This window comes from Hypanus sabinus, chromosome X2 (assembly GCF_030144855.1).
Source record: "Hypanus sabinus isolate sHypSab1 chromosome X2, sHypSab1.hap1, whole genome shotgun sequence".
NCBI classification, from domain to species: domain Eukaryota; kingdom Metazoa; phylum Chordata; class Chondrichthyes; order Myliobatiformes; family Dasyatidae; genus Hypanus; species Hypanus sabinus.
The window spans coordinates 27,638,667-27,651,241 of record NC_082739.1 but is presented as its reverse complement, the minus strand read 5'-3'; positions in this window follow the sequence as shown (position 1 = coordinate 27,651,241).

Sequence of the window (12,575 nt, the reverse complement as noted above, 5' to 3'; positions counted from 1 at the left end):
GTACATGGTGCTCCCACTGTGGGTGTGACGGATGGATACGCAGATAGGAACTGTACATGGTGATCCCAGTGTTGGTGTGAGGGATGGATACAGAGATGGGAACTGTACATGGTGATCCCAGTGTTGGTGTGAAGGATGGATACAGAGATGGGAACTGTACATGGTGATCCCAGTGTTGGTGTGAAGGATGGATACAGAGATGGGAACTGTACATGGTGCGCCCCGTGTTGGTGTGACGGATGGATATCGAGATGGGAACTGTACATGGTGATCCAGTGCTGGTGTGACAGATGGATATAGGGATGGGAACTGTACATGGTGATACCAGTGCTGGTGTGATGAATGGATACAGAGATAGGAACTGTACATGGTGCTCCCAGTGTGGGTGTGATGGATGGATACGCAAATGGGAACTGTACATGGTGATCCCAGTGTTGGTGTGACAGATCGATATAGAGATGGGAACTGTACATGGTGGTCCAGTGCTGGTGTGACAGATGGATACAGAGATGTGAACTGTACGTCGTGCCCCCAGTGTTGGTGAGACAGATGGATACAGAGATGGGAACTGTACATGGTGCTCCCAGTGTTGGTGTGACAGATCGATATAGAGATGTGAACTGTACATGGTGATCTCAGTGTAATTGTGACGGATGGATATAGAGATGGGAACTGTACATTGTGCTCCCAATGTTGGTGTGATGGGTGGATACAGAGATGGGAACTGTACATGGTGATCCCAGTGTTGGTGTGACAGATCGATATAGAGATGGGAACTGTACATGGTGATACCAGTGCTGGTGTGATGAATGGATACAGTGATAGGAACTGTACATGGTGCTCCCAGTGTGGGTGTGACGGATAGATACACAGATGAGAACTGTACATGGTGATCCCAGTGTTGGTGTGACAGATTGATAGAGATGTGAACTGTACCTGGTGCTCCCAGTGTTGGTCTGTCAGATCGATATAGAGATGGAAACTGTACATGGTGATCACAGTGTTGGTGTCACTGATGGATATAGAGATGGGAACTGTACATGGTGCTCCCAGTGTTGGTGTGACAGATTGATATAGAGATGGGAACTGTACATGGTGATCTCCGTTCTGGTGTGACAGATGGATACAGAGATGTGAACTGTACATGGTGATCCCAGTGTTGGTGTGACTGATGGATACAGAGATGGGAACTCTACATGGTGATCCCAGTGTTGGTCTGACAGATCGATATAGAGATGGGAACTGTACATGGTGATCCCAGTGTTGGTGTGACAGATGGATACAGAGATGGGAACTGTTGATGGTGATCCCAGTGTTGTTGTGATGGATGGATACCGAGATGGGAACAGTATATGGTGCTCCCAATTTCGGTGTGACAGATCGGTTCAGAGATGGGAACTGTACACGGTGATCCCAGTGTTGGTGTGACGGATGGATACAGAGATGGGAACTGTACATTGTGCTCCCAGTGTTGGTGTGATGGATGGATACAGAGATGGGAACAGTACATGGTGATCCCAGTGTTGGTGTGACAGATCGACATAGAGATGGGAACTGTACATGGTGATCCCAGTGTTGGTGTGACAGATGGATACAGAGATGTGAACTTTACATGGTGCTCCCAGTGTTGGTCTGATGGATCGATACAGAGATGGGAACTGTACATGGTGATCCCAGTGTTGGTGTGACAGATGGATACAGAGATGTGAACTGTACATGGTGCTCCCAGTGTTGGTCTGACAGATCGATATAGAGATGGGAACTGTACATGGTGATCCCAGTGTTGGTGTGACAGATGGATACAGAGATGGGAACTGTACATGGTGATCACAGTGTTGGTGTGACAGATCGACATAGAGATGGGAACTGTACATGGTGATCCCAGTGTTGGTGTGACAGATGGATACAGAGATGTGAACTGTACATGGTGCTCCCAGTGTTGGTCTGATGGATCGATACAGAGATGGGAACTGTACATGGTGATCCCAGTGTTGGTGTGACAGATGGATACAGAGATGTGAACTGTACATGGTGCTCCCAGTGTTGGTCTGACAGATCGATATAGAGATGGGAACTGTACATGGTGATCCCAGTGTGGGTGTGAGGGATGGATATAGAGATGGGAACTGTACATGGTGCTCCCAGTGTGGGTGTGAGGGATGGATATAGAGATGGGAACTGTACATGGTGCTCCCAGTGTTGGTCTGATGGATCGATACAGAGATGGGAACTGTACATGGTGATCCCAGTGTTGGTGTGACAGATGGATACAGAGATGGTAACTGTACATGGTGCTCCCAGAGTTGGTCTGATGGATCGATACAGAGATGGGAACTGTACATGGTGATCCCAGTGTTGGTGTGACAGATGGATACAGAGATGGGAACTGTACATCGTGCTCCCAGTGTTGGTGTGACAGATGGATACCGAGATGGGAACTGTACATGGTGATCACAGTGTTGGTGTGACAGATCGACATAGAGATGGGAACTGTACATGGTGATCCCAGTGTTGCTGTGACAGATGGATACAGAGATGTGAACTGTACATGGTGCTCCCAGAGTTGGTGTGAAAGATCAATATAGAGATGTGAACTGTACATGGTGATCTCAGTTCTGGTGTGACAGATGGATACAGAGATGGGAACTGTACATGGTGATCCCAGTGTTGGTGTGACAGATTGATATAGGGTTGGGAAATGTACATGGTGCTCCCAGTGTTGGTGTGACGGATGGATACAGGAATGGGAACTGTACATGGTGATCCCAGTGTTGGTGTGGTGGATGGATACAGAGATGTGAACTGTACATGCTGCTCCCAGTGTTGTTGTGACAGTTCAATACAGAGATGGGAACTGTACATGGTGATCCCAGTGTTGTTGTGACAGTTCAATACAGAGATGGGAACTGTACATGGAGATCCCAGTGCTGGTGTGACAGATGGATACAGAGATGTGAACTGTACATGGTGCTCCCAGTGTTGGTGTGATGGATGGATATAGAGATGGGAACTGTACATGGTGCTCCCAGTATTGGTGTGTCTGATGGATACAGAAATGTGAACTGTACATGGTGCTGCCAATGTTGGTGTGATGGATGGATACAGAGATGGGAACTGTACATGGTGCTCCCAGTATTGGTGTGTCTGATGGATACAGAAATGTGAACTGTATATGGTGCTCCCAGTGTTGGTGTGATGGATGGATACAGAGATGGGAACTGTACATGGTGATCCCAGTGTTGGTGTGAGGGATGGATACAGAGATGGGAACTGTACATGGTGCTCCCAGTGTTGGTGTGATGGATGGATATAGAGATGGGAACTGTAGATGGTTCTCCCAGTGCTGGTGTGACAGATGGATACAGAGATGGGAACTGCACATGGTGCTCCCAGTGTTGGTCTGTCAGATCGATATAGAGATGGGAACTGTACATGGTGATCCCAGTGTTGGTCTGACAGATCGATATAGAGATGGGAACTGTATATGGTGATCCCAGTGTTGGTGTGATGGATGGATACAGAGATGGGAACTGTACATCGTGCACCCAGTGTTGGTCTGACAGATCGATATAGAGATGGGAACTGTAGATGGTGCTCCCAGTGTTGGTGTGATGGATGGATACACAGATGGGAACTGTAGATGGTGCTCCCAGTGTTGGTGTGACGGATGGATATAGAGATGGGAACTGTAGATGGTTCTCCCAGTGCTGGTGTGACAGATGGATACAGAGATGGGAACTGTACATGGTGCTCCCAGTGTTGGTCTGTCAGATCGATATAGAGATGGGAACTGTACATGGTGATCCCAGTGTTGGTCTGACAGATCGATATAGAGATGGGAACTGTATATGGTGATCCCAGTGTTGGTGTGATGGATGGATACAGAGATGGGAACTGTACATCGTGCACCCAGTGTTGGTCTGACAGATCGATATAGAGATGGGAACTGTAGATGGTGCTCCCAGTGTTGGTGTGATGGATGGATACACAGATGGGAACTGTAGATGGTGCTCCCAGTGTTGGTGTGACGGATGGATACAGAGAAGGGAACTGCACCTGGTGATCTCACTGTTGGTGTGATGTACGGATACAGAGATGGGAACTGTTGATGGTGATCCCAGGGTTGTTGTGATGGATGGATACCGAGATGGGAACAGTATATGGTGCTCCCAATGTCGGTGTGACAGATCGGTTCAGAGATGGGAACTGTACACGGTGATCCCAGTGTTGGTGTGACGGATGGATACAGAGATGGGAACTGTACATTGTGCTCCCAGTGTTGGTGTGATGGATGGATACAGAGATGTGAACTGTACATGTTGATCCCAGTGTGAATGTGACGGGTGGATACAGAGATGGGAACTGTGCATGGTGCTCCCAATGTCGGTGTAACAGTGACAGATGGATAAAGAGACGGGAACGGTACATGGTGCTCCCAGTGTTGGTGTGACTGAGAGATACAGAGATGTGAACTGTACATGGTGCTCCCAGTGTTGGTGTGACAGATGGATACAGAGATGGGAACTGTACATGGTGCTCCCAGTGTTGGTGTGACAGATCGGTATAGAGATGTGAACTGTACATGGTGCTCCCAGTGTTGGTCTGATGGATCGATACAGAGATGGGAACTGTACATGGTGATCTCAGTGTTGGTGTGAGTGATGGATACAGAGATGTGAACTGTACATGGTGCTCCGGGCAATGGTGTGTCTGAGGGATACAGAGATGGGATCTGATCAGGGTGATCCCTGTGTTGGTGTGACAGATGGATACAGAGATGTGAACTGTACATGTTGATCCCAGTGTTGGTGTGACAGATTGATATAGAGATGTGAACTGTACATGGTGATCTCCGTTCTGGTGTGACAGATGGATACAGAGATGTGAACTGTACATGGTGATCTCCGTTCTGTTGTGACTGATGGATACAGAGTGGAACTGTACATGGTGCTCCCAGTGTTGGTGTGACAGATGGATACAGAGATGGGAACTGTACATGGTGCTCCCAGTGTTGGTGTGACGGATGGATACAGAGATGGGAACTGTACATGGTGATCTCCGTTCTGGTGTGACAGATGGATACAGAGATGTGAACTGTACATGGTGCTCCCAGTATTGGTGTGTCTGATGGATACAGAGATGGGAACTGTACATGGTGCTCCCAGTATTGGTGTGTCTGATGGATACAGAGATGGGAACTGTACATGGAGCTCCCAGTATTGGTGTGTCTGATGGATACAGAAATGTGAACTGTACATGGTGCACCCAGTGCTGGTGTGACAGATGGATACAGAGATGATAACTGTACATGATGATCACAGTGTTGGTGTGACTGATGGATACAGAGATGGGAACTGTACATGGTGCTCCGGGCAATGGTGTGACTGATCAATGTGAACTTTACATGGTGATCCCAGTGTTGGTGTGATGGATGGATACACAGATGGGAACTGTAGATGGTGCTCCCAGTGTTGGTGTGATGGATGGATACACAGATGGGAACAGTACACGGTGATCCCAGTGTTGGTGTGACGGATGGATACAGAGAAGGGAACTGCACCTGGTGATTTCACTGTTGGTGTGATGTACGGATACAGAGATGGGAACTGTTGATGGTGATCCCAGTGTTGTTGTGATGGATGGATACCGAGATAGGAACAGTATATGGTGCTCCCAATGTCGGTGTGACAGATCGGTTCAGAGATGGGAACTGTACACGGTGATCCCAGTGTTGGTGTGACAGATGGATACAGAGATGGGAACTGTACATGGTGATACCAGTGTTGGTGTGACAGATCGATATAGAGATGGGAACTGTACATGGTGATACCAGTGCTGGTGTGATGAATGGATACAGAGATAGGAACTGTACATGGTGCTCCCAGTGTGGGTGTGACAGATGGATACATAGATGAGAACTGTACATGGTGATCCCAGTGTTGGTGTGATGGATGGATACGCAGATGGGAACTGTACATGGTGATCCCAGTGTTGGTCTGTCAGATCGATATAGAGATGGGAACTGTACATGGTGCTCCCAGTGTTTGTGTGAGTGATGGATACAGAGATGTGAACTGTACATGGTGCTCCGGGCAATGGTGTGACTGAGGGATACAGAGATGGGATCTGATCAGGGTGATCCCTGTGTTGGTGTGACAGATGGATACAGAGATGGGAACTGTACATGGTAATCCCAGTGTTGTTGTGTTGGATGGAAACCGAGATGGGAACAGTATATGGTGCTCCCAATGTCGGTGTAACAGATCGGTACAGAGATGGGAACTGTACATGGTGCTCCCAGTGCTGGTGTGACGGAGGGATACAGAGATGTGAACTGTACTGTGTGCTACCAATGCTGGTGTGACAGATGGATACAGAGACGGGAACTGTAAATGGTGTTCCCAGTGTTGGTGTGAAGGATGGATACAGAGATGTGACATATACATGGTGCTCCCAGTGTTGGTGTGATGGATGGATTCTGAGATGAGAACTGTACATGTTGATCCCAGTGTTGGTGTGATGGATGGATACAGAGATGGGAACTGTACATGGTGCTGCCAGTTTTGCTGTGACAGATGGATAAAGAGATGGGAACTGTACATGGTGCTCCGGATGTTGGTGTGACTGATCGATACAGAGATGTGAACTGTACACTTGCTCCCAGTGTGGGTGTGACTGATCGATACAGAGATGGGAACTGTACATGTTGATCCCAGTGTTGGTGTGATGGATGGATACAGAGATGGGACCTGTACATGGTGCTCCGGGCATTGGTGTGACTGATGGATACGGAGATTGGATTCTGTACATGGTGATCCCAGCGCTGGCCTGACAGATGGATACAGAGATGGGAACTGCACATGGTGCTCCCAGTGTTGGTGTGTCAGATGGATACAGAGGTGGGAATTGTACATGGTGCTCCGGGCAATGGTGTGACTGATCAATAAAGAGATGTGAACTGTGCGTGTTGATGGCAGTGTTGGTGTGATGGCTGGATACAGAGATGGGAACTGTACATGGTGATCCCAGTGTTGGTGTGACAGATCGATACAGAGATGGGAACTGTACATGGTGATCCCAGTGTTGGTGTGACAGATCGATACAGAGATGGGAACTGTACATGGTGTTCCCAGTGTTGGTGTGACAGATCGATACAGAGATGGGAACTGTACATGGTGATCCCAGTGTTGGTGTGACAGATCGATATAGAGATGGGAACTGTACATGGTGCTCCCAGTGTTGGTGTGACGGATGGATACAGAGATGGGAACTGTACATGGTGATCCCAGTGTTGGTGTGATGGCTGGATACAGAGATTGGAACTGTACGTGGTGCTCCCAGTGTTGGTGTGACAGATCGATATAGAGATGGGAACTGTACATGGTGATCCCAGTGTTGGTGTGATGGATGGATACAGAGATGGGAACTGTACGTGGTGATCCCAGTGTTGGTGTGCCAGATCGATATAGAGATGGGAACTGTACATGGTGATCCCAGTGTTGGTGTAATGGATGGATACAGAGATGGGAACTGTACATTGTGCTCCCTGTGCTGGTGTGACAAATGGATACAGAGATGGGAACTGTACATGGTGATCTCAGTGTTGGTGTGACAGATCAATATTGAGATGGGAACTGTACATGGTGATCACAGTGTGGGTGTGACGGATGGATACACAGATAGGAACTGTACATGGTGATCCCAGTGTTGGTGTGATGGATGGATACAGAGATGGGAACTGTACATGGTGCTCCCAGTGTTGGTGTGACAGATTGATATAGAGATGGGATCTGTACATGGTGATCTCAGTTCTGGTGTGACAGATGGATACAGGGATGGGAACTGTACATGGTGATCCAGTGCTGGTGTGACAGATCGATATAGGGATGGGAACTGTACATGGTGATACCAGTGCTGGTGTAATGAATGGATACAGAGATGGGAACTGTACATGGTGATCACAGTGTTGGTGTGATGGATGGATACAGAGATGTGAACTGTACATGGTGCTCCCACTATTGGTGTGATGGATGGATACAGAGATGGGAACTGTACATGGTGATCACAGTGTTGGTGTGACAGTTCGATATAGAGATGGGAACTGTACATGGTGATCCAGTGCTGGTGTGACAGATGGATATAGAGATGGGAACTGTACATGGTGATCCCAGTGTTGGTGTGACAGATCGATATAGAGATGGGAACTGTACATGGTGATCCCAGTGTTGGTGTAACAGATTGATATAGAGATGGGAACTGTACATGGTGCTCCCACTGTGGGTGTGACGGATGGATACGCAGATAGGAACTGTACATGGTGATCCCAGTGTTGGTGTGAGGGATGGATACAGAGATGGGAACTGTACATGGTGATCCCAGTGTTGGTGTGAAGGATGGATACAGAGATGGGAACTGTACATGGTGATCCCAGTGTTGGTGTGAAGGATGGATACAGAGATGGGAACTGTACATGGTGCGCCCCGTGTTGGTGTGACGGATGGATATCGAGATGGGAACTGTACATGGTGATCCAGTGCTGGTGTGACAGATGGATATAGGGATGGGAACTGTACATGGTGATACCAGTGCTGGTGTGATGAATGGATACAGAGATAGGAACTGTACATGGTGCTCCCAGTGTGGGTGTGATGGATGGATACGCAAATGGGAACTGTACATGGTGATCCCAGTGTTGGTGTGACAGATCGATATAGAGATGGGAACTGTACATGGTGATCACAGTGTTGGTGTGACGGATGGATACGGAGATGGGAACTGTACATGTTGATCACAGTGTTGGTGTGACGGATGGATATAGAGATGGGAACTGTACATGGTGGTCCAGTGCTGGTGTGACAGATGGATACAGAGATGTGAACTGTACGTCGTGCTCCCAGTGTTGGTGAGACAGATGGATACAGAGATGGGAACTGTACATGGTGCTCCCAGTGTTGGTGTGACATATCGATATAGAGATGTGAACTGTACATGGTGATCTCAGTGTAATTGTGACGGATGGATATAGAGATGGGAACTGTACATTGTGCTCCCAATGTTGGTGTGATGGGTGGATACAGAGATGGGAACTGTACATGGTGATCCCAGTGTTGGTGTGACAGATCGATATAGAGATGGGAACTGTACATGGTGATACCAGTGCTGGTGTGATGAATGGATACAGTGATAGGAACTGTACATGGTGCTCCCAGTGTGGGTGTGACGGATGGATACACAGATGAGAACTGTACATGGTGATCCCAGTGTTGGTGTGACAGATTGATAGAGATGTGAACTGTACCTGGTGCTCCCAGTGTTGGTCTGTCAGATCGATATAGAGATGGAAACTGTACATGGTGATCACAGTGTTGGTGTCACTGATGGATATAGAGATGGGAACTGTACATGGTGCTCCCAGTGTTGGTGTGACAGATTGATATAGAGATGGGAACTGTACATGGTGATCTCCGTTCTGGTGTGACAGATGGATACAGAGATGTGAACTGTACATGGTGATCCCAGTGTTGGTGTGACTGATGGATACAGAGATGGGAACTCTACATGGTGATCCCAGTGTTGGTCTGACAGATCGATATAGAGATGGGAACTGTACATGGTGATCCCAGTGTTGGTGTGACAGATGGATACAGAGATGGGAACTGTTGATGGTGATCCCAGTGTTGTTGTGATGGATGGATACCGAGATGGGAACAGTATATGGTGCTCCCAATTTCGGTGTGACAGATCGGTTCAGAGATGGGAACTGTACACGGTGATCCCAGTGTTGGTGTGACGGATGGATACAGAGATGGGAACTGTACATTGTGCTCCCAGTGTTGGTGTGATGGATGGATACAGAGATGGGAACAGTACATGGTGATCCCAGTGTTGGTGTGACAGATCGACATAGAGATGGGAACTGTACATGGTGATCCCAGTGTTGGTGTGACAGATGGATACAGAGATGTGAACTTTACATGGTGCTCCCAGTGTTGGTCTGATGGATCGATACAGAGATGGGAACTGTACATGGTGATCCCAGTGTTGGTGTGACAGATGGATACAGAGATGTGAACTGTACATGGTGCTCCCAGTGTTGGTCTGACAGATCGATATAGAGATGGGAACTGTACATGGTGATCCCAGTGTTGGTGTGACAGATGGATACAGAGATGGGAACTGTACATGGTGATCACAGTGTTGGTGTGACAGATCGACATAGAGATGGGAACTGTACATGGTGATCCCAGTGTTGGTGTGACAGATGGATACAGAGATGTGAACTGTACATGGTGCTCCCAGTGTTGGTCTGATGGATCGATACAGAGATGGGAACTGTACATGGTGATCCCAGTGTTGGTGTGACAGATGGATACAGAGATGTGAACTGTACATGGTGCTCCCAGTGTTGGTCTGACAGATCGATATAGAGATGGGAACTGTACATGGTGATCCCAGTGTGGGTGTGAGGGATGGATATAGAGATGGGAACTGTACATGGTGCTCCCAGTGTGGGTGTGAGGGATGGATATAGAGATGGGAACTGTACATGGTGATCCCAGTGATGGTGTGAGGGATGGATACAGAGATGGGAACTGTACATGGTGATCCCAGTGTTGGTGTGACAGATCAATATTGAGAAGGGAACTGTACATGGTGATACCAGTGCTGGTGTGATGGATGGATACAGAGATGGGAGCTGTACATGCTGATCCCAGTGCTGGTGTGACGGATGGATACAGAGATGGGAACTGTATATGGTGATCCCAGTGTTGGTGTGACAGATGGATACAGAGATGGGAACTGTACATGGTGCTCCCACTGTGGGTGTGACGGATGGATACACAGATAGGAACTGTACATGGTGATCCCAGTGTTGGTGTGACAGATTGATATAGAGATGGGATCTACACATGGTGATCTCAGTTCTGGTGTGACAGATGGATACAGAGATGTGAACTGTACATGGTGCTCACAGTGTTGGTGTGACAGATCGATATAGGGATGGGAACTGTACATGGTGATACCAGTGCTGGTGTGATGAATGGATACAGAGATAGGAACTGTACATGGTGCTCCCAGTGTGGGTGTGACGGATGGATACATAGATGAGAACTGTACATGGTGCTCCCAGTGTTGGTGTGATGGATGGATACGCAGATGGGAACTGTACATGGTGATCCCAGTGTTGGTCTGTCAGTTCGATATAGAGATGGGAACTGTACATGGTGATCCCAGTGTTGGTGTGACAGATGGATACAGAGATGGGAACTGTACATGGTGCTCCCAGTGTTGGTCTGACAGATCGATATAGAGATGGGAACTGTACATGGTGATCCCAGTGTTGGTCTGTCAGATCGATATAGAGATGGGAACTGTACATGGTGATCCCAGTGTTGGTCTGATGGATGGATACAGAGATGGGAACTGTACATGGTGATCCCAGTGTTGGTGTGACGGATGGATACAGAGATGGGAACTGTACATGGTGCTCCCCGTGTTGGTCTGACAGATCGATATAGAGATGGGAACTGTACATGGTGATCACAGTGTTGGTGTGACAGATGGATACAGAGATGGGAACTGTACATGGTGATCCCAGTGTTGGTGTGACAGATTGATATAGAGTTGGGAACTGTACATGGTGATCTCAGTTCTGGTGTGACAGATGGATACAGAGATGTGAACTGTACATGGTGCTCCCAGTGCTGGTGTGACAGGTCGATATAGAGATGGGAACTGTACATGGTGATCTCAGTTCTGGTGTGACAGATGGATACAGAGATGGGAACTGTACATGGTGATCCCAGTGTTGGTGTGACAGATTGATATAGAGTTGGGAAATGTACATGGTGCACCCAGTGTTGGTGTGACGGATGGATATAGAGTTGGGAAATGTACATGGTGCTCCCAGTGTTGGTGTGACGGATGGATACAGGAATGGGAACTGTACATGGTGATCCCAGTGTTGGTGTGACAGATCGATATAGAGATAGGAACTGTACATGATGATCCCAGTGTTGGTGTGACAGATGGATACAGAGATGGGAACTGTACATGGTGATCCCAGTGCTGGTGTGATGGATGGATGCAGATATGTGAACTGTACATGGTGCTCCCAGTGTTGGTGTGATGGATGGATACACAGATGGGAACTGTACATGGTGATCCCAGTGTTGGTGTGACAGATTGATAGAGATGTGAACTGTACCTGGTGCTCCCAGTGTTGGTCTGTCAGATCGATATAGAGATGGAAACTGTACATGGTGATCACAGTGTTGGTGTCACTGATGGATATAGAGATGGGAACTGTACATGGTGCTCCCAGTGTTGGTGTGACAGATTGATATAGAGATGGGAACTGTACATGGTGATCTCCGTTCTGGTGTGACAGATGGATACAGAGATGTGAACTGTACATGGTGATCCCAGTGTTGGTGTGACTGATGGATACAGAGATGGGAACTGTACATGGTGATCCCAGTGTTGGTGTGACAGATGGATACAGAGATGGGAACTGTTGATGGTGATCCCAGTGTTGTTGTGATGGATGGATACCGAGATGGGAACAGTATATG